Raw genomic sequence first — 19,393 nt, forward strand, 5'->3', positions numbered from 1 at the left:
TATTAAAGTGAATTATTAAAGTTAAAGTAAAGGTAAAGTAAAGTAAAGGTAAATTTAAAGTATAGTAAAAATATAAAAACTATGTATGTATAATACGTGTATAAATATATATAATATTAATTTAAATTGTTATATATATTTAATGAAATAAAATATAAATATTGTTATATTTATTATACTGGTTAAGTAATGAGTTATCAAAAGTGATTCTAGATATTTATAAAAGTTATATACGTTTTAATAATAAAGTTCTTTTTAAACTGAAAACGTTTTTGTACGTTTGAAAATAGATTAATAGAATATTATGGAAACCAATTCTCCAATAGCTTTTGTCTAACTTTCGTAAATGACACTTTTTATTTTTATTTATAAATAGCTTTACAAATTATTCCGAATATCGTTAAGAGGAATAGATTTCTCAAATCATAGTGGACCTCTCAATAGAGACTTGTAATCATAATTCAATGTTTCTGATAATTCAATCATTTAATATATATATTTTTAATTTCGTCGATAATCATATTGAAACAAATACATTCATATAAAGCATTATACTTTTAAATACTTTGTTGACATTTTCAATTTATAACATATACACATATACATACATACATATTCATATATGTTCATTTAATGGTTCGTGAATCATTAGAATTTGGTCGAGGTTTAAATGAATGTATAAACATAGTTTAAAATCCTTGAGATTTAACTTAACAAACATTGCTTATCGTGTCAGAATAATATAAAGATAAAGTTTAAATTTAGTCGAAAATTTCCGGGTCGTCACAGTACCTACCCGTTAAAGAAATTTCGTCCCCGAAATTTGATAGAGGTCGTTATGGCTAACAATGAGAATGTTATTATGACGATTATGAAGTTTTATCATGTCTAAGAAGTATGGATAAAATAATTCGATTACTCAAAGCGTATGAGGGAAGTTATCGTAAATGAAGGAAATAAGATTATAGTGATTCGTCATATCTTTTGACGTCATCACAATTGATCTCCGAATTTAAAGAAAATCTTTGTAATCTATGTTGGATTTGATGCTTCGGTGATTAAGGAGATTATGATTCTCTTCGAATTAATACGATAATCCATCTTGATTTCTCTGTCGGGTATTTCACTATAAATCCACCTCCTTCGTTTCCTTACAACTCACACCTTCTATTCTTTCTCCCTCAACTCATATTTTAAAGTATTTATCAATATGCTTCATCCAGTACTGATTCTCGATATACTCCTCACTTTCATATCTGTCATTCTTCTTTTTTATCTGCCTCCAGAAGAATCTATTTACTTCTACTATATTCTCGGTTTTATAGTGTTTTTAGTTCTTCCGTGTCTTTATATTGCTATATGCATCGATATATACGGTTTATAATTTTTGGGTGGTTGTTGGGCTTTATATCTTCCCTTATATTTCAAAGCCCCTGCTTTTGTCTTCTATAATCATTGACATCCAAGTTAATGCTCCCTTCTATTTGCTGCGATTTATACTCCAATTTCTATTTTGGAGTTTTGTCCTTTCGTTTCTTCTTCTTACGATTAAGCAACGTTTGTAATGGTCCAGTATTCGCAGATATGAATTTCAGAATGAACATAGTTAATGTTCTAAGAAGGAAATGGTAATGGCACGATCTTGATTTGTTAATTTACCAGAATACCCTGAAAAGACCGAATCATCAAGAAAATATATTCTTGATATTTTTAGAGATTAAATAGAATACAAGAGTCGTGTAACATGGAACATGATGACGGCATGGTCTGTGAATCGTCATGTCCCATTAGAAACTCAGCATGACTTACTGTAATATAATCACGTTGATCAAGTGTCATTATATTATACTAACTCATGCTTCAGTTCCCAACACTACTTCAAAACATTCATAATTTAAACTCAAAAGTTTATAGAATATAGAAACTAATAGTTTCTTATATGATGTAACACTGATAGCGCAAAGAGATAAATGACTTCAGATAAGATTAGTTGTGAAAATATCTTCAGAAACATCGCGGATATTTATAATGAAAGATATGATAATATCTTAGAATTTCTAATATTGATGGATGATGATGAAGATTTGTCTGTAAAGGTTTAGAATAAAGAGTAAGGTATTCGTTAATGACTTTAGCAGGCACTGAATCATTTGGATTCTTTGAAGGCAGATTTAGTCTTTGTGATTTGTCTACAGCCTCCTTCATAGTCTGTTCAATCCGTTTTCCAGTTCCAAACCTTCTCTTTTTCTCAGCTTTACCACCTTACTATTCTTTGTCTTCAAACTTTTTACTGTTAAGATCGTGTACAGTTTTTGATGCTTCGTCAGCATTTCAAGAACTAGTTTGCAGTTCAGAATATTTTTCAGAACTTCACATTCAAAGTATGTAAGTCCAGGAGATAGACTTTTTACGTACACATATAACTGTTGGCGTAGACATGCTGCGAGATTTCAAAATACTGGTTACTGTTTTTCGATGATTCGTATGACAATTCTCGTTACAAGATGCGAATGAGTAAATGATGTGATTTCAATAAATATAATGATTTTTCGAAAAGTCAAAGATAATTGAAGTTGTTGGTAAGTTTATTACTAAGGTGGCGAGATATGAAAGGTCCCCAGTAACAATGACGAAAGGGCAACGTATCTATCGAGGTTATAATAAGACTAGTCCGACTGAAAAGTCGAAGTTGACTTGCTGGAGCTGTGAAAAAACTGTCTACTTTGAAAAGGAATTGAAAAGTCATTTTAGCTAATAAATACCAAAGGGTCTGACACGGATACGCGTCGAACTATGACTTTGGCTTCGAGAGCTTTTTAGGTACATAAATGTGGGTAATATGTGATTGGATCATCATCTCGATTGTTCATTGTTTGAAGTGTCTTCGAAAACTTCGGAGAGTTTGAACATAGTTTGTAATCGTTAATAAACATATGATGTTCTAACACGGTTTTGAAGTCAAAGTATAGCTTTGAAAGATGTAGGAATCTAAGAGTGATGTCTTCTGTTAAATCATGACTTGGATTTTGATTTGTCAAAATCAGAATGCGTAATCAAATTTGGGTGAGAATGGTTGTTTTGATTTCTATACAAGAATGTATATTGTTGTGAGATTTTGAGAGTATAGTTGATGATTTGCTTAATCAGATTCGAAAAATGTAATATATTAATTGTGAATTTATATATCTCTCGGGTATTACCTACCCGTTAAAAAAAATTTCACAGTTAATATTTTGTACAACAGAATTTTATTACAGTCTTTATGAAAATATATATGTGCATATTTTCTTCAGATGTAACATAGATTTAATGAGTTAATATTAAATTAAACTCATTTGATTTACGATTGAAACTAGAACTGAATAATCCTTAAAGACTTTAGAAATTACATAACTTTTACGGAGTATTTATTCAATAAAATTGAAATTATGAATTAATACTTCGTTATTTGTTGGTGTTTGTAACCCTTGCACCATATTCTCTAAAGCCACTACTCGAGCGCGAAGCTCGTTGACTTCTTCTATTACATCGGGGTGATTGTCGGTTCGGACGAGCGGATAAATAAAATCTAGAATTTGATGTAGTATATAATCGTGACGAGATACTCTGAAAATGAGAGAGAAAATGGTGTTTCAGACCGGTTCGCTGGTAAGTGCTTCAGGTTCATCGCCAAGAGGACAATGTGGTGGATGGAAGGGATCACCTTCTTCTTGTCTCCAATTACTGAGGAGGCTACGAACCTATCCCCAATTCATTCATAATAGATGATGGCTAATTGGTTGATCCATTCCGGTCACACTGCTTTCGGAGCTTGAGTGGGATTCCATATCGGAATTCGAGGGACTTGAACTAATGACGAATTCCATTTTGTTCGATTGAATAAAGAATTTTTCGATATGAAATGATTTTTCGGCTATCGGGTGGTATTCTAATTACATAGAATATCTATATATATAGCACAAAAGATTTAGTAGATTACGGAGGAAATTACGGGACATGTCAGGCAAAGTTTACAGTAACAGATACGCTAAGATATGGATTAGCAGATACGCTAAGATATGAATTTTGTCTATACACTATTCATGCAATCAATGCAGTAAGACGTGTCTAGACTAAGAATGATAAGCAGGCAATTTCTGACAAAAATGATAAGCAAAACTTTTGACATGCAGACACGGTCGAAGTCCAGGCTCATTAATGCATCCTAACGACTATCAGTCAGACACACTAATGCAGACCTGGTTCGCTAAGACCACCGCTCTGATACCAACTGAAAGGACCCGTTCATATATATTATAAACGATTCACAATAGTTGATTACATCGCGAGGTATTTTGACCTCTATATGATACATTTTACAAACATTGCATTCGTTTTTAAAAGACAAACTTTCTTTACAACGAAAGTTGACGGAATGCACACCATTTCATAATACATCCAACTATAATTTACATAATAATAATCTTGATGAACTCAATGACTCGAATGCAACGTCTTTCAAAATATGCCATGAATGACTCCAAGTAATATCCTTAAAATGAGGTAATGCACATCGGAAGATTTCTTTAATACCTGAGAATAAACATGCTTTAAAGTGTCAACCAAAAGGTTGGTGAGTTCATAGGTTTATCATAATAATCATTTCAATATATTAGTAGACCACAAGATTTCCGTTTATAAATATATGTACACTCGCAAGTGTATAAAAGTATTCTATAAGTTGTAGGCACCCGGTAACAAGCCTTAACGTTCATGTTTTACCCTCTGAAGTACACCAGATCAGGTGTGTTTAAAATAACCTCGAAGTACTAAAGCTTCCCATAGTCAGGATGGGGTTTGTCAGGCCCAATAGATCTATCTTTAGGATTCGCGCCTACCGTACATAGACAAGTAGTTTAATGTTACCAAGCTAAGGGTATATTTCTGGTTTAAACCCACGTAGAATTAGTTTTAGTACTTGTGCCTATTTCGTAAAACATTTATAAAAACAGCGCATGTATTCTCAGTCCCAAAAATATATATAAAAGGGAGCAAATGAAACTCACTATACTGTATTTCGTAGTAAAAATACATATAACGTCATTTAACAAGTGCAAGGTTGGCCTCAGATTCACGAACCTATATTAATTATATATATTTATATGTTGGTCAATATTTGTCTAACAATTTTTGGTCAAGTCATAGAGTACCACAATCCTAATGCTCGAGACTAATATGCAAAAGTCAACTTGACCCAAAATGACTTCTAAAATTTATACGTGTTTATTATATAACTTAGCTATAGTCGTTTTATATATTTAAATATATTTATTAGATTTTATAATAATAAAACTCATTTATTAATAAAAATTTATATTAACGTTTATATATGATAAAATATACTTTTATATATCTTAAGTAGTAAAATTTATAAAGTTCACTTAATATCGTAAAACTATAGTGGTAAGTATTATTAATGTAATTATATTACGCGTGGTGAAAAATATCTTTGTATCCCCTATTTATTTGATAAAATAATATTGATCATAATAATAATAAGTAAAAGTTGTATTATTTTGTAATAATAATTATTATTATTCTATAAAAAAATAACAATATTTATATTTACTAAAAATGTTATTATGATAAAATGATAATACTAACATAATAGTAATAATAATATTTTATAATAACAATGATATTTCTATTAAAATAATAACGACGATAGTAATAATAATCATTTTAACAATAATACTAAAATTCAGTTGACTATAACTTCAAATCCGTTCATCGAAACCATTCGATATCTAAATGAAAAGTTCTTAATTTTTCGCTAGCTTTCCAATGACATGCATATCATATACCCTATCTCAGTAGCATATGTATCTAATTCAGGATTCAACAAACCTATCTAAGGACAATATCGAATGTACAGGCATGCATAATCCTATATACTCGAGCACTAGTCAGGGATACACTATTGATATATAAAAGTTAAGTTATGAGTGCTCACGTATCAATATTGAGATTCAATATTGCAGGAAAGTACGTAGACGCAACGGAGATGATAAAAACTAGATTGACCTCACGAGCATACCCATGAACCATACCCATCACCTCCATAGCTATAACCCATAATTTCCTTAGCTTCGACTCATTCAAAAAACTATTTTGAAATCACTCGGACATCACTCCGTCGTAATATTTTATGTATACTAATAATATCTTGAAATAATATAGAGCAAATATATATATATATATATATATATATATATATATATATATATATATATATATATATATATATATATATATATATATATATATATATATATATATATATATATATATATATATATATATATATATATATATATATGTAAATCGATTGAGAGAGTTTAGAGAAATATATTTTTAAGTTTCTATAAAATAATGAAACCTATTGAATTCTATTTATAATAGATTTTTGAATTATTAAAGTGAATTATTAAAGTATGAATTATTAAAGTGAATTATTAAAGTATGAATTATTAAAGTGAATTATTAAAGTATGAATTATTAAAGTGAATTATTAAAGTATGAATTATTAAAGTGAATTATTAAAGTATGAATTATTAAAGTGAATTATTAAAGTATGAATTATTAAAGTGAATTATTAAAGTATGAATTATTAAAGTGAATTATTAAAGTATGAATTATTAAAGTATGAATTATTAAAGTGAATTATTAAAGTTAAAGTAAAGGTAAAGTAAAGTAAATGTAAATTTAAAGTATAGTAAAAATATAAAAACTATGTATGTATAATACGTGTATAAATATATATAATATTAATTTAAATCGTTATATATATTTAATGAAATAAAATATAAATATCGTTATATTTATTATACTGGTTAAGTAATGAGTTGTCAAAAGTGATTCTAGATATTTATAAAAGTTATATACGTTTTAATAATAAAGTTCTTTTTAAACTGAAAACGTTTTTGTACGTTTGAAAATAGATTAATAGAATATTATGGAAACCAATTCTTAAATAGCTTTTGTCTAACTTTCGTAAATGACACTTTTTATTTTTATTTATAAATAGCTTTACAAATTATTCCGAATATCGTTAAGAGGAATAGATTTCTCAAATCATAGTGGACCTCTCAATAGAGACTTGTAATCATAATTCAATGTTTCTGATAATTCAATCATTTAATATATATTTTTTTAATTTCGTCGATAATCATATTGAAACAAATACATTCATATAAAGCATTATACTTTTAAATACTTTGTTGACATTTTCAATTTATAACATATACACATATACATACATATTCATATATGTTCATTTAATGGTTCGTGAATCATTAGAATTTGGTCGAGGTTTAAATGAATGTATAAACATAGTTTAAAATCCTTGAGATTTAACTTAACAAACATTGCTTATCGTGTCAGAATAATATAAAGATAAAGTTTAAATTTAGTCGAAAATTTCCGGGTCGTCACAAGCGGCTAACATGCAACATAAAGAAGCATGTTATGCTTACGGATTAGTAATGTTCGCTTCTCACCAAAGTGAGAACAAGAACATCGGGCTACAACTATTAAACAAAACATTCCCACAAGTGACGGAGTCGGTAATTGGGGTAAGAAATGAGGTTTTTAGATTGTTACGGGACTGTTGGACATTACGTAACCCTCGTCCCTTTGATGACGTTACAACACGCTGTCTTATCAACGGCCATAACGGTTATGTTCCACAAGACCAAGGATGGGAAGTAGTCCTAGTAAAACCAGAATGCATGACTTGTTTCTGGACGTATGAATTACGTGTCTTTATTGCCTTTGCTGAACGACTTGTGTACTAGCTAGAATTATCTTCACAACCATCTTGTATCAAATTTATTGTGTGCTATATTTCATGCTATATGTAAAATAAGCGGAATTGTAAGTTTGTAAAATGTTGTGTAAAAGTTTGAACGCGAAATATTATTATAATCAGTTTTTCATATAGAATTGTAGTAGTTGAATTGTATATTAGCTACTAAGTATGAACTTAACGGGTAGGTACTACCCGAATTTAAACTTATAAAATGCTAATATGAAGAAAAAGCTTTTATAAATGAGTTCATATTATGCTACGAAATACTATTAACTACTCTTAATATTCTGTATAATTAACTTGTTCCATTTAACTATTTTGAAGGAAATGGCACCGACTACTCGACACACCGTGAATATGAATGAAGAAGAATTCCGTACTTTTCTAGCTTCAAACATAGCCGCAGTACAGGCTGCGCTACATACCAACAATAACCTTGGATCTAGCAGTACAGGAAATCGTGTAGGATGCACCTACAAAGAATTCACTGCCTGCAAACCTTTGGAATTTGATGGAACCGAAGGACCGATCGGATTGAAACGGTGGACAGAGAAGGTCGAATCGGTGTTTGCCATAAGTAAGTGTACTGAAGAGGACAAAGTAAAGTACGCTACGCATACCTTCACAGGTTCTGCGTTAACATGGTGGAATACCTATCTAGAGCAAGTGGGACAAGACGATGCGTACGCACTACCGTGGTCAGCATTCAAGCACTTGATGAACGAGAAGTACCGTCCCAGAACCGAGGTCAATAAGCTCAAGACAGAACTTAGAGGGTTACGAACCCAAGGATTTGATATTACCACGTACGAAAGACGATTCACAGAATTGTGCCTATTGTGTCCGGGGGCATTCGAAGATGAGGAAGAGAAGATCGACGCGTTTGTGAAAGGATTACCGGAAAGAATCCAAGAAGATATAAGTTCACACGAGCCCGCCTCCATACAACAGGCATGTAGAATGGCTCACAAACTCGTGAACTAGATTGAAGAAAGAATTAAAGAACAGACTGCTGAAGAGGCCAATGTGAAGCAAGTCAAAAGAAAGTGGGAGGAAAACGGTGATAAGAATCACCAATACAACAACAACAACAGCAATTACAACAATAATCGCAACAATTATCCCAACAATCGCAACATCAATCGCAACTACAACAAACGGCCCAACAACAACAACAACAACAACAACAACAACAACAACAGCAACTACAACAATCATCCCAACAACAATAATAACCGCAACAACAACAACAATCAGAAGCAGCTATGCCAAAGGTGTGAAAAGAATCACTCGGGGTTCTGCACCAAATTTTGCAACAAGTGTAAAAGAAATGGTCATAGCGCGGCGAAGTGTGAGGTCTACGGACCAGGGGTTAATAGAACGAAAGGAACAAATGGTGTCGGAACGAGTAATGGCGGAGCAAGTAGTGTCGGAGCAAGTTATGCCAATGTAGTTTGTTATAAATGTGGAAAACCGGGCCACATTATTAGAAATTGCCCGAACCAGGAGAACACGAATGGACAAGGCCGTGGAAGAGTTTTCAATATTAATGCGGCAGAGGCACAGGAAGACCCGGAGCTTGTTACGGGTACGTTTCTTATTGACAATAAATCTGCTTACGTTTTATTTGATTCGGGTGCGGATAGAAGCTATATGAGTAGAGATTTTTGTGCTAAATTAAGTTGTCCATTGACGCCTTTGGATAGTAAATTTTTACTCGAATTAGCAAATGGTAAATTAATTTCAGCAGATAATATATGTCGGAATCGAGAAATTAAACTGGTTAGCGAAACATTTAAGATTGATTTGATACCAGTAGAGTTAGGGAGTTTTGATGTGATAATCGGTATGGACTGGTTGAAAGAAGTGAAAGCGGAGATCGTTTGTTACAAAAATGCAATTCGCATTATACGAGAAAAAGGAAAACCCTTAATGGTGTATGGAGAAAAGGGCAACACGAAGCTACATCTTATTAGTAATTTGAAGGCACAAAAACTAATAAGAAAAGGTTGCTATGCTGTTCTAGCACACGTCGAGAAAGTACAAACTGAAGAAAAGAGCATCAATGATGTTCCCGTCGCAAAAGAATTTCCTGATGTATTTCCGAAAGAATTACCGGGATTACCCCCACATCGATCCGTTGAATTTCAAATAGATCTTGTACCAGGAGCTGCACCAATAGCTCGTGCTCCTTACAGACTCGCACCCAGCGAGATGAAAGAACTACAAAGCCAATTACAAGAACTTTTAGAGCGTGGTTTCATTCGACCAAGCACATCACCGTGGGGAGCTCCTGTTTTATTTGTCAAGAAGAAAGATGGTACATTCAGGTTGTGTATCGACTACCGAGAGTTGAAAAAACTTACCATCAAGAACCGCTACCCACTACCGAGAATTGATGACTTATTTGATCAACTACAAGGCTCGTCTGTTTATTCAAAGATTGACTTACGTTCCGGGTATCATCAAATGCGGGTGAAAGAAGATGATATTCCAAAGACTGCTTTCAGAACACGTTACGGTCATTACGAGTTTATGGTTGATAAGGCTAAAAAGGAACATATATTTCATAGCATTATTCCCCAAGAAAGACAAGATTTTAGTTGCAATTGTTCCATTTTCAAGTAATATTCGTTTATATTTAATAAGTGCGAAGACAAAAGGCGAAAACGACGAATTGAAGACGCAAAGGTCCAAAAATCTAAAAAGTACAAGATACAATTAAAAAGGTTCAAATTATTGATGAGGAACGTCTAAAAATGACAAGAGTACAAGTTACAAAACGCAAAGTACACGATATAAAATTGTGCGAAAGGACGTTCGAAAATCCGGAACCGACACATGAACCAACTTTCAACGCTCAACGCAACGGATCTGAAAGTACAAGTCAACTATGCACAAGAATATAATATAATATTTAAATAATTCATAATAAGAATAATATTAAATATTAAAAAGTTGTTAATTGAGCATAGTTCAGGGGTCATAAGTGAAAATTTCAATTTATCATTTGCCTATAAAAGGCCATCTAAATCGATGATTTAGATACACCTTTTCAATTCTCTTTCTTTGTAACATATATATTTATATTTATAATATTAATTTTAATTTTAAGTTTAATAATAATTTTGGGGTAGTGCAACAAATGTTTAACGGGTTTTAAGTCGGAACTCTGTCCGTGTAACGCTACGCTATAAATAATCATTGTAAGTTATGTTCTTCCTTTTTAAATTAATGTCTCGTAACTAAGTTATTATTATGCTTATTTGAGCCGAAGTAATCGTGATGTTAGGCTAAAATATTAAGATGGGGTTATTGAACTTTGGACCATAATTAAGGTTTGGGCAAAAGACCGACACTTGTGGAAATTGGACTATTGACTATTAATAGATGGGGGGTATTGTCTAATTGAGTGACAACTCATTGGAGTCTGTCGAACCTATCTTCAAATTAATTAACCTAATAATTAATAATGATTATGGTTGTCCTATTTAGTGACGTTCATATGGAATCTGTTATAATCATTTAATTAATCAATTGGGTTGGGTAATTGATTATTCATTCTGATCAAGTGGATGAATTAATATTCATAAACTAATTAAAACAGGGGTGGATTACATACAGTGATAACTGGTGTAATTGTTGACAGAAGTGATAACTGCGTCACAGTTTAAATCCTTAATCAGTTGGAATATTTGACTTCGGGTATAAGGGTAATTTGACGAGGATACTCGCACTTTATATTTATGACCGATGGACTATTATGGACAAAAACCAGATAGACGTATCAAATAAACCAGGACAAAGGACAATTAACCCATGGTAATAAATTAAAATCAACACGTCAAACATCATGATTACGGAAGTTTAAATAAGCATAATTCTTTTATTGTATTTCTCATCGTATCTTTATTTACTGTCATTTTATTACTCGCAATTTTATTTGCTGTCATTTTATTTATTGTCATTATTTTACGCACTTTAATTATCGTCATTTATCTTTGCGCTTAAAATATAGAATCGACAAACCGGTCACTAAACGGTAAAAACCCCCTTTTATAATAATAATAATACTACTTATATTTATATATTTTTGTAAAAATATAGTTTTATAAAAATATAGCGTTAAACTTCACGAGCTCCCTGTGGAACGAACCGGACTTACTAAAAACTACACTACTCTACGATTAGGTACACTGCCTATAAGTGTTGTAGCAAGGTTTAGGTATATCCATCCGTAAAATAATTAAAACTTGTGTAATGTTTTGTAGTATTTCGTAGTAAAATTAATACTATTTCGTACCCCTCACGCTACAACATCAAGTTTTTGGCGCCGCTGCCGGGGAGCGCTAAAACGCTATATTTTTAAATATAATAATATTGAAATAAAATATAATAATATTGAAATAGAATATAATAATATAATAATATTTTAGATAGAATATAATAATATAATAATATTTTAGAATGTAAATTTTAAAAAAGTCGTATTTATTAAATACTTCAGGGGTATATTATGTAACTTATAATTAATAATTTCTATAATGTCGCTTTCATGTGAATAGTAAATTAATTAATTTCTTTTCATTTACTATTCATGAATAGTAAATGAGTTAAAAAAAAAAATTTGTGTAAAAAAAAAACTTTTTTTTTTAAAGAAAAAAAAAATTCGTTTTTTATAAAAAAAAAAAAAATTGTAAAAAAAAAACGTTTTTTTTTAAGGAAAAAAAATTCGTTTTAAAAAAAAAAAAATTGTAAAAAAAAATCGTTTTTTTTTTAAAAAAAAAAAAATTTAAAAAAAATAATAAATAATAATATATATATTTTTTTTAAGTTTTATTACCTTTAGATTTTTAGATTATAGTCGCAACTTTTAGTATTAAGTTTATTTTTGGCGTAGTTATTTTTTTTATTTCTAGATTTTTAGGCTTTGCCGTAAAATCCCTTAAGTGCTTATTCCTTAGACTAAGATTTAGGTGATTTAGAATTTTGCGACGCCATTTTTCGTGCTACCTTCTTATTTTTATTTTTCGACGCTTATTTTTCGACCTTTTTATTTTTCGACACTTTTCGACGCGCAATCTTTTTCTTTCTTATTTCTCGACGCTCTAGTTATAGGATATAGAATTTTCTTTACTTCTTATCTAATTCTTCAAACGGAAAGAAAAATTATTTAAGCGGTTAAGTTAATAGACGTTGACATTTTTCTGGTTCGTAGTAATAGTTGGATTTGTTAGTGGCAAGTTGTGGGCTTCCGATTTAAAGGGTCCTGGCTTCCTGCTGCATCTTTTGGCTATTTGAAACGTGGGCAAAATCAGAAAAGTCTATTAATTGGACAACTTATATAAGTTTTTCTTATTTTTATAACTAATAGGATATTCTGTGAATGCTCCGAGCAAAACGTTCACCACCTTTCATACGTTCACCGCCTGTAACCAGATCAAGACATCTAGCCAATATTGCCGCCGTTGATTTTTCTTTAGAATCGTCATCTAGTCGACCAAGAACTCCAACTCAAATTTCCGACAATCCATCTTTTGAACCCGACTTCACAACTAAGAACCCGGAGGATATTCAAGGACAATTCAGAGATCCTGAACCACTAATCATTCCTCCTGAACCACAAACCATTAAATCAGAATTTTCTAGTAATTCGTATTCAACAAATTCAATTATGGAAAATCTGGAACCTCTAAGTATGGAAGACCGAATGAGAGCCACACGCACGGGCCAAGGTCACGCCATTATTAAGCCAGACATTAATGCGCCAGATTATGAAATCAAAGGACAAATCCTACACATGGTAACTAATCAGTGCCAATATAGTGGTGCGCCGAAGGAAGATCCAAACGAACATCTTCGTACGTTTAATAGGATCTGTACACTATTCAAAATCCGAGAAGTTGAGGATGAACAGATCTATCTCATGTTGTTTCCCTGGACTTTAAAGGGAGAAGCCAAAGATTGGTTAGAATCGTTACCTGAAGGGGCGATTGATACATGGGATGTTTTAGTAGAAAAATTTCTTAAACAATTCTTTCCGGCATCCAAAGCCGTGAGACTTCAAGGAGAAATTGTTACATTCGCGCAAAAGCCAAATGAAACATTATATGAGGCGTGGACAAGATTCGGAAGGATGTTGAGAGGATGTCCTCAACACGGATTAGATACTTTTCAAATAGTGCAAATCTTCTATAAAGGCGTAGACATCGCTACAAGAAAAGACATCGACATAACAGCTGGTGGTTCCATCATGAAGAAAACCGCAACTGAAGCTTACAAAATTATTGATAACACAGCCTCCCACTCTCATGAGTGGCACCAAGAGAAAGATATATATCATTCATCTAAAGCGGCTAGAGCCGATTCTAGCAATAACTTTGATTCCGTTTCCGCAAAAATAGATGCTTTCGAGAGACGAATGGAAAAGATGAATAAAGATATTCACGCAATACGAATCAGTTGTGAGCTATGCGGTGGACCACACTTATTGAAAGATTGTCACATTGAACCAACCATGGAACAACGAGAGAATGTTTTCTATATGAACCAAAGGCCGGGAAATAATTATCAAAATAATTATCAACCGCCAAAGCTAAACTTCAATCGAAATCAAAACATTCTTTACAATCCAAAAGGACCCGAAAATAACTGGTATAACCAACAAGGTCCGAATAACCAACCAACTCAAAACAACACTTTCAATCAACAAAGACCTGGCTTATATAAACCACAACAACAAACCGAAGAGAAAAAGTCAAATATGGAAGACGTGGTATTCAAGCTAGTTGAATCTCAAACACAATTTATTGAAACTCAAACCCAAACGAACGAGTGGTTTGATCAGTCATTAAGAACTCAACAAGCTTCCATTTTGAATCTAGAAAAACACGTAGGTACTCTTGCTAGCATGATGAGTGAGAAGGAACAAGGAAAGCTACCGAGTAATACTGAAGTAAATCCTCGGAAAGAGAATGTTAATATGGTGTCAACAAATTCTGAAAAACCAGCTCCAGAAGATGGGAAGGTTTTAGATGTGAGTAACAATGAAGAAGTTACATCACCACCACCACCCGAGTATGTAAAGCCAGTGGTGACACCATACAAACCACCCATCCCGTTTCCAAGAAAAGGAGTTGAGTATGAGCAAGTAATAAGTAATAAAGATTGTGATACTTCTGGAAAGAAGAAGAAGAAAAAGAATAAGAAAGTACAAGAAACAAAAGCCGTAGAAGTAAACCCGGTGAATACAGTTCCACCAAAACCTCCACCTAGGGTAGGTGATCCGGGTGAATTTATTGTTCCTTGTCTACTTAGTGATTGTGTCATGTATGATGCACTAGCAGATTTAGGTGCAAGTGTGAGTGTTATGTCTCTTTCATTATATAAGAGATTAGGAGTAGGTGAGTTAAGTCCAACGGATATGAGTGTTCGACTCTTTGATCAAACCATTAAGCACCCAGTTGGAATTGCTGACAACCTACCCATTCAAGTAGGTAATTTAACCTTTCTAGTCGAATTCATTGTCATTGACATAGAAGAGGACCCAAACATTCCTCTAATTTTAGGTCGACCATTCTTTGCGTCCACCGGGGCGTTATTTGATGTAGGAAATGGAAGAATGACACTTAAAAGTGGTGACAAATCTATCACCTTTATGATTCGAAAGTCTAAATCTCCACCAACCAAGACCGTTGAACCAGAAAAAACGATTGGTAAGAACCATGTTGTTTTACCAACTCCAACGGTAGTGCTTAATAATAATAAAACGCCTAAGTGTGGGGAAAATGAAGTAACACCTAATGATGACATGATAACAAAGAACCCCGTTATTGATACGAAATTAAATGACCCCGTTATTAACAGTTCAATGAAGAAACTTTTTAAACGGGCTATTGATGCTAGAAGTAAGGGGAACTTTAAGTTATGTAACCGGTTAGTATCCAATCTGTCACCTAAAGAAAAGGCAAAACTAGTTGAAATTGTGGATATTACTGGAGAAGCTAGTCAATGGCTTAAAGAAAAAGTCACAGATATGCAAGTTGATTATGGACCAAGAGAAATTGAAGATGAAGTTAATCACAATTACGACACCACAGCTACCTAAGTGTGGGGAGATTCAAATGTTCTAAAAGAAAATGTTATTTAGAATTAGTTGTTCTGTTCTCGTGTAGTTCCGAGAATGGAATCCGATTGGTCTTTTCCGCTAGCAGACACTAAAGAACTAGTTTTCTCCCTCCATTCTGAATTTTTGCTTTGTAGGTTTTATATGAAATTAATATGCTTTTTAAATTTAAGTTTTGTGTGTTTTTAAAAACAAAATTTACTTTATTTCATTAAGTTGAAAAAAAAAATGATTTATAAAATTCGTCGTAAGTTGAAGACTAGGTCATAGAGCCGAAATTGCTTTACCCGAGGACGGGGCGACAAATTTTGTTATCATTATTTTTAATTTTATTGATCTAAAGTATACTAAAAAGATTTTAGATTTTATACATTTTTGAACGTGGGGTTATATACCAAACTTCAAAAATATGTATATATATGTTTGTGTTCTATGTTATGTACAAAATAGGGTAAAACAGCGCACTTTCAAAGACTGTCATTAAGTTCAGCAAAAGGAACTAATTTTGACGACAAGACACAAAACAACAAATGTGATATAACAAATGAAGGAATGAACGATGAGGCACCATCAATCATTCAACGAGCTTTGTAATTACAAATTCGGTATTTTTAATCACTTTTCTACACTAATCACCCTCATGAATTTATAATTATAGTCTGATTTCATGCAAATGAGGGCATTGCATGATCTCAAGTGTGGGGAAGGGTTATAAATTCTCTCGGGTTTATACTTGGTTTATTTGCCAAATTTTGTGAAAATTTGAAAAATTTTCAATTAAATGAAGTCAAAATCATGTTTATACATATTTATGAATGATGAAAACTAGGTGTTAATGCCGAAATTATCGTTACCTCGGAAAGGACATAAATTGAGAAACAACCTAAAATGCTTGAATTCATTTAAAATGGAATAAAGGAGAATAAAAAGACGCATGAAAAAAGTCAAGTGTGGGGAGAATGTACCAAGTTATTCAATTAAAAACTATCTATCACATGTTTCTGTAAAGTTTATTGCAGGTGCTTTTGTTTTGGACTAAATTAACTGTTTTACCCGATTTATTGTAATACTTTTGAAAGAAGAGATGGATCTACACGATGAATCAATTCCATCATTAAAAGGAAGTAAAGTCTTTCGAAAAAGAAACGCGCTTCTTGATTTAGGTCATGAAGTTGTTGTCCAGACCAGCTGTAGGTTGACGAAAAATCTAGAAAAGTCATCACTAAAATCAGCAGGAAATCCACGGACCTCAGCATCAAACAGGGTCGCCAAGTGGTCAGACTTATCCTAACCATGAGAGGATCTGTCTCGTAAAATGGGGAGGGCACCGTGCAAATTAGCTTGATAAGACTAATGAATCAAATCCCCAGAAAGGATAATCTCCTTAAAGATTAAAAATCAGCTTTTAAGACTGATATTACTCAATCCTAGAGATTGACCTTAAAGATTGAGAATTCAAACTCATGGAATTCAATGATATCTAAACTCGAGCTTGAACGAGAAAATATTTTGATCAAAATTAAAACCGATTTGTTTTCTGAAAACCCATTTTCAATGCGTTCATTACCATTGAACGTAAAATCCTGAGAATTCATCAGAATTCATTAGGTCACCTGAACCAAATCGGGTGTCAACCGTAAGAACGGTGGTTGCATAGCATGGTCGGAGACAGGACCTTGTGCCAGACCGAAAAATCATAGGATGATCTTTACTATTGCTCCTACCAAGGATAGTACTAGCATCCGACACGTTAAAAGACCATAACCAAAAGCATGTCATTAGACATTGCCTTAACAGTTTCTTGTTCATCGCTTTCCTTTACAACCGGACGGTAGTTTGCCGAAAGGTAATATACGGAACAAGTAAACTGGATGTGTGCTTTCCGATACCGGGATAGCAGTGGATTACACGAACCTAAAAGTTTTAGCCAAAATATTGATCCACAAATATATTTTGCAACACCGATGGTGGATCAAATCAGAAAACTTATCTAGGGTAAAATCTAGAATGAATTTTCAAAAGATCAAATGTTTTCATAAAGATCCAATTTCCTTAAGGATCTAAATTTTTATAGTCATGTGGGACTGTAAACCGCCTTTCAAATGTGCACTTTGCTTTGGAAACCGAAAGTAAATCGGCTATTTGATTGCAAGTGTCGTTGACCTAAACCCAAGGCAACTGTGGATGGCACAACCACCTTTAACCATGGTTCTATCGTTACTATCATTGTTTATAACACCGTATCAAAATCACTGATGTATAAAGTGTGAAGAATAAAGAAGTGATTCTAGTATGTTTTTATTTCAAGACTGTATTGCTTGAGGACAAGCAACGCTCAAGTGTGGGGATATTGATAAGGCTAAAAAGGAACATATATTTCATAGAATTATTCCCCAAGAAAGACAAGATTTTAGTTGCAATTGTTCCATTTTCAAGTAATATTCGTTTATATTTAATAAGTGCGAAGACAAAAGGCGAAAACGACGAATTGAAGACGCAAAGGTCCAAAAATCTAAAAAGTACAAGATACAATTAAAAAGTTTCAAATTATTGATGAGGAACGTCTAAAAATGACAAGAGTACAAGTTACAAAACGCAAAGTACACGATATAAAATTGTGCGAAAGGACGTTCGAAAATCCGGAACCGACACATGAACCAACTTTCAACGCTCAACGCAACGGATCTGAAAGTACAAGTCAACTATGCACAAGAATATAATATAATATTTAAATAATTCATAATAAGAATAATATTAAATATTAAAAAGTTGTTAATTGAGCATAGTTCAGGGGTCATAAGTGAAAATTTCAATTTATCATTTGCCTATAAAAGGCCATCTAAATCGATGATTTAGATACACCTTTTCAATTCTCTTTCTTTGTAACATATATATTTATATTTATAATATTAATTTTAATTTTAAGTTTAATAATAATTTTGGGGTAGTGTAACAAATGTTTAACGGGTTTTAAGTCGGAACTCTGTCCGTGTAACGCTACGCTATAAATAATCATTGTAAGTTATGTTCTTCCTTTTTAAATTAATGTCTCATAACTAAGTTATTATTATGCTTATTTGAGCCGAAGTAATCGTGATGTTAGGCTAAAATATTAAGATGGGGTTATTGAACTTTGGACCATAATTAAGGTTTGGGCAAAAGACCGACACTTGTGGAAATTGGACTATTGACTATTAATAGATGGGGGGTATTGTCTAATTGAGTGACAACTCATTGGAGTCTGTCGAACCTATCTTCAAATTAATTAACCTAATAATTAATAATGATTATGGTTGTCCTATTTAGTGACGTTCATATGGAATCTGTTATAATCATTTAATTAATCAATTGGGTTGGGTAATTGATTATTCATTCTGATCAAGTGGATGAATTAATATTCATAAACTAATTAAAACAGG

Source organism: Rutidosis leptorrhynchoides, chromosome 10 (assembly GCF_046630445.1).
Source record: "Rutidosis leptorrhynchoides isolate AG116_Rl617_1_P2 chromosome 10, CSIRO_AGI_Rlap_v1, whole genome shotgun sequence".
In the NCBI taxonomy this organism is placed as follows: Eukaryota; Viridiplantae; Streptophyta; class Magnoliopsida; order Asterales; family Asteraceae; genus Rutidosis; species Rutidosis leptorrhynchoides.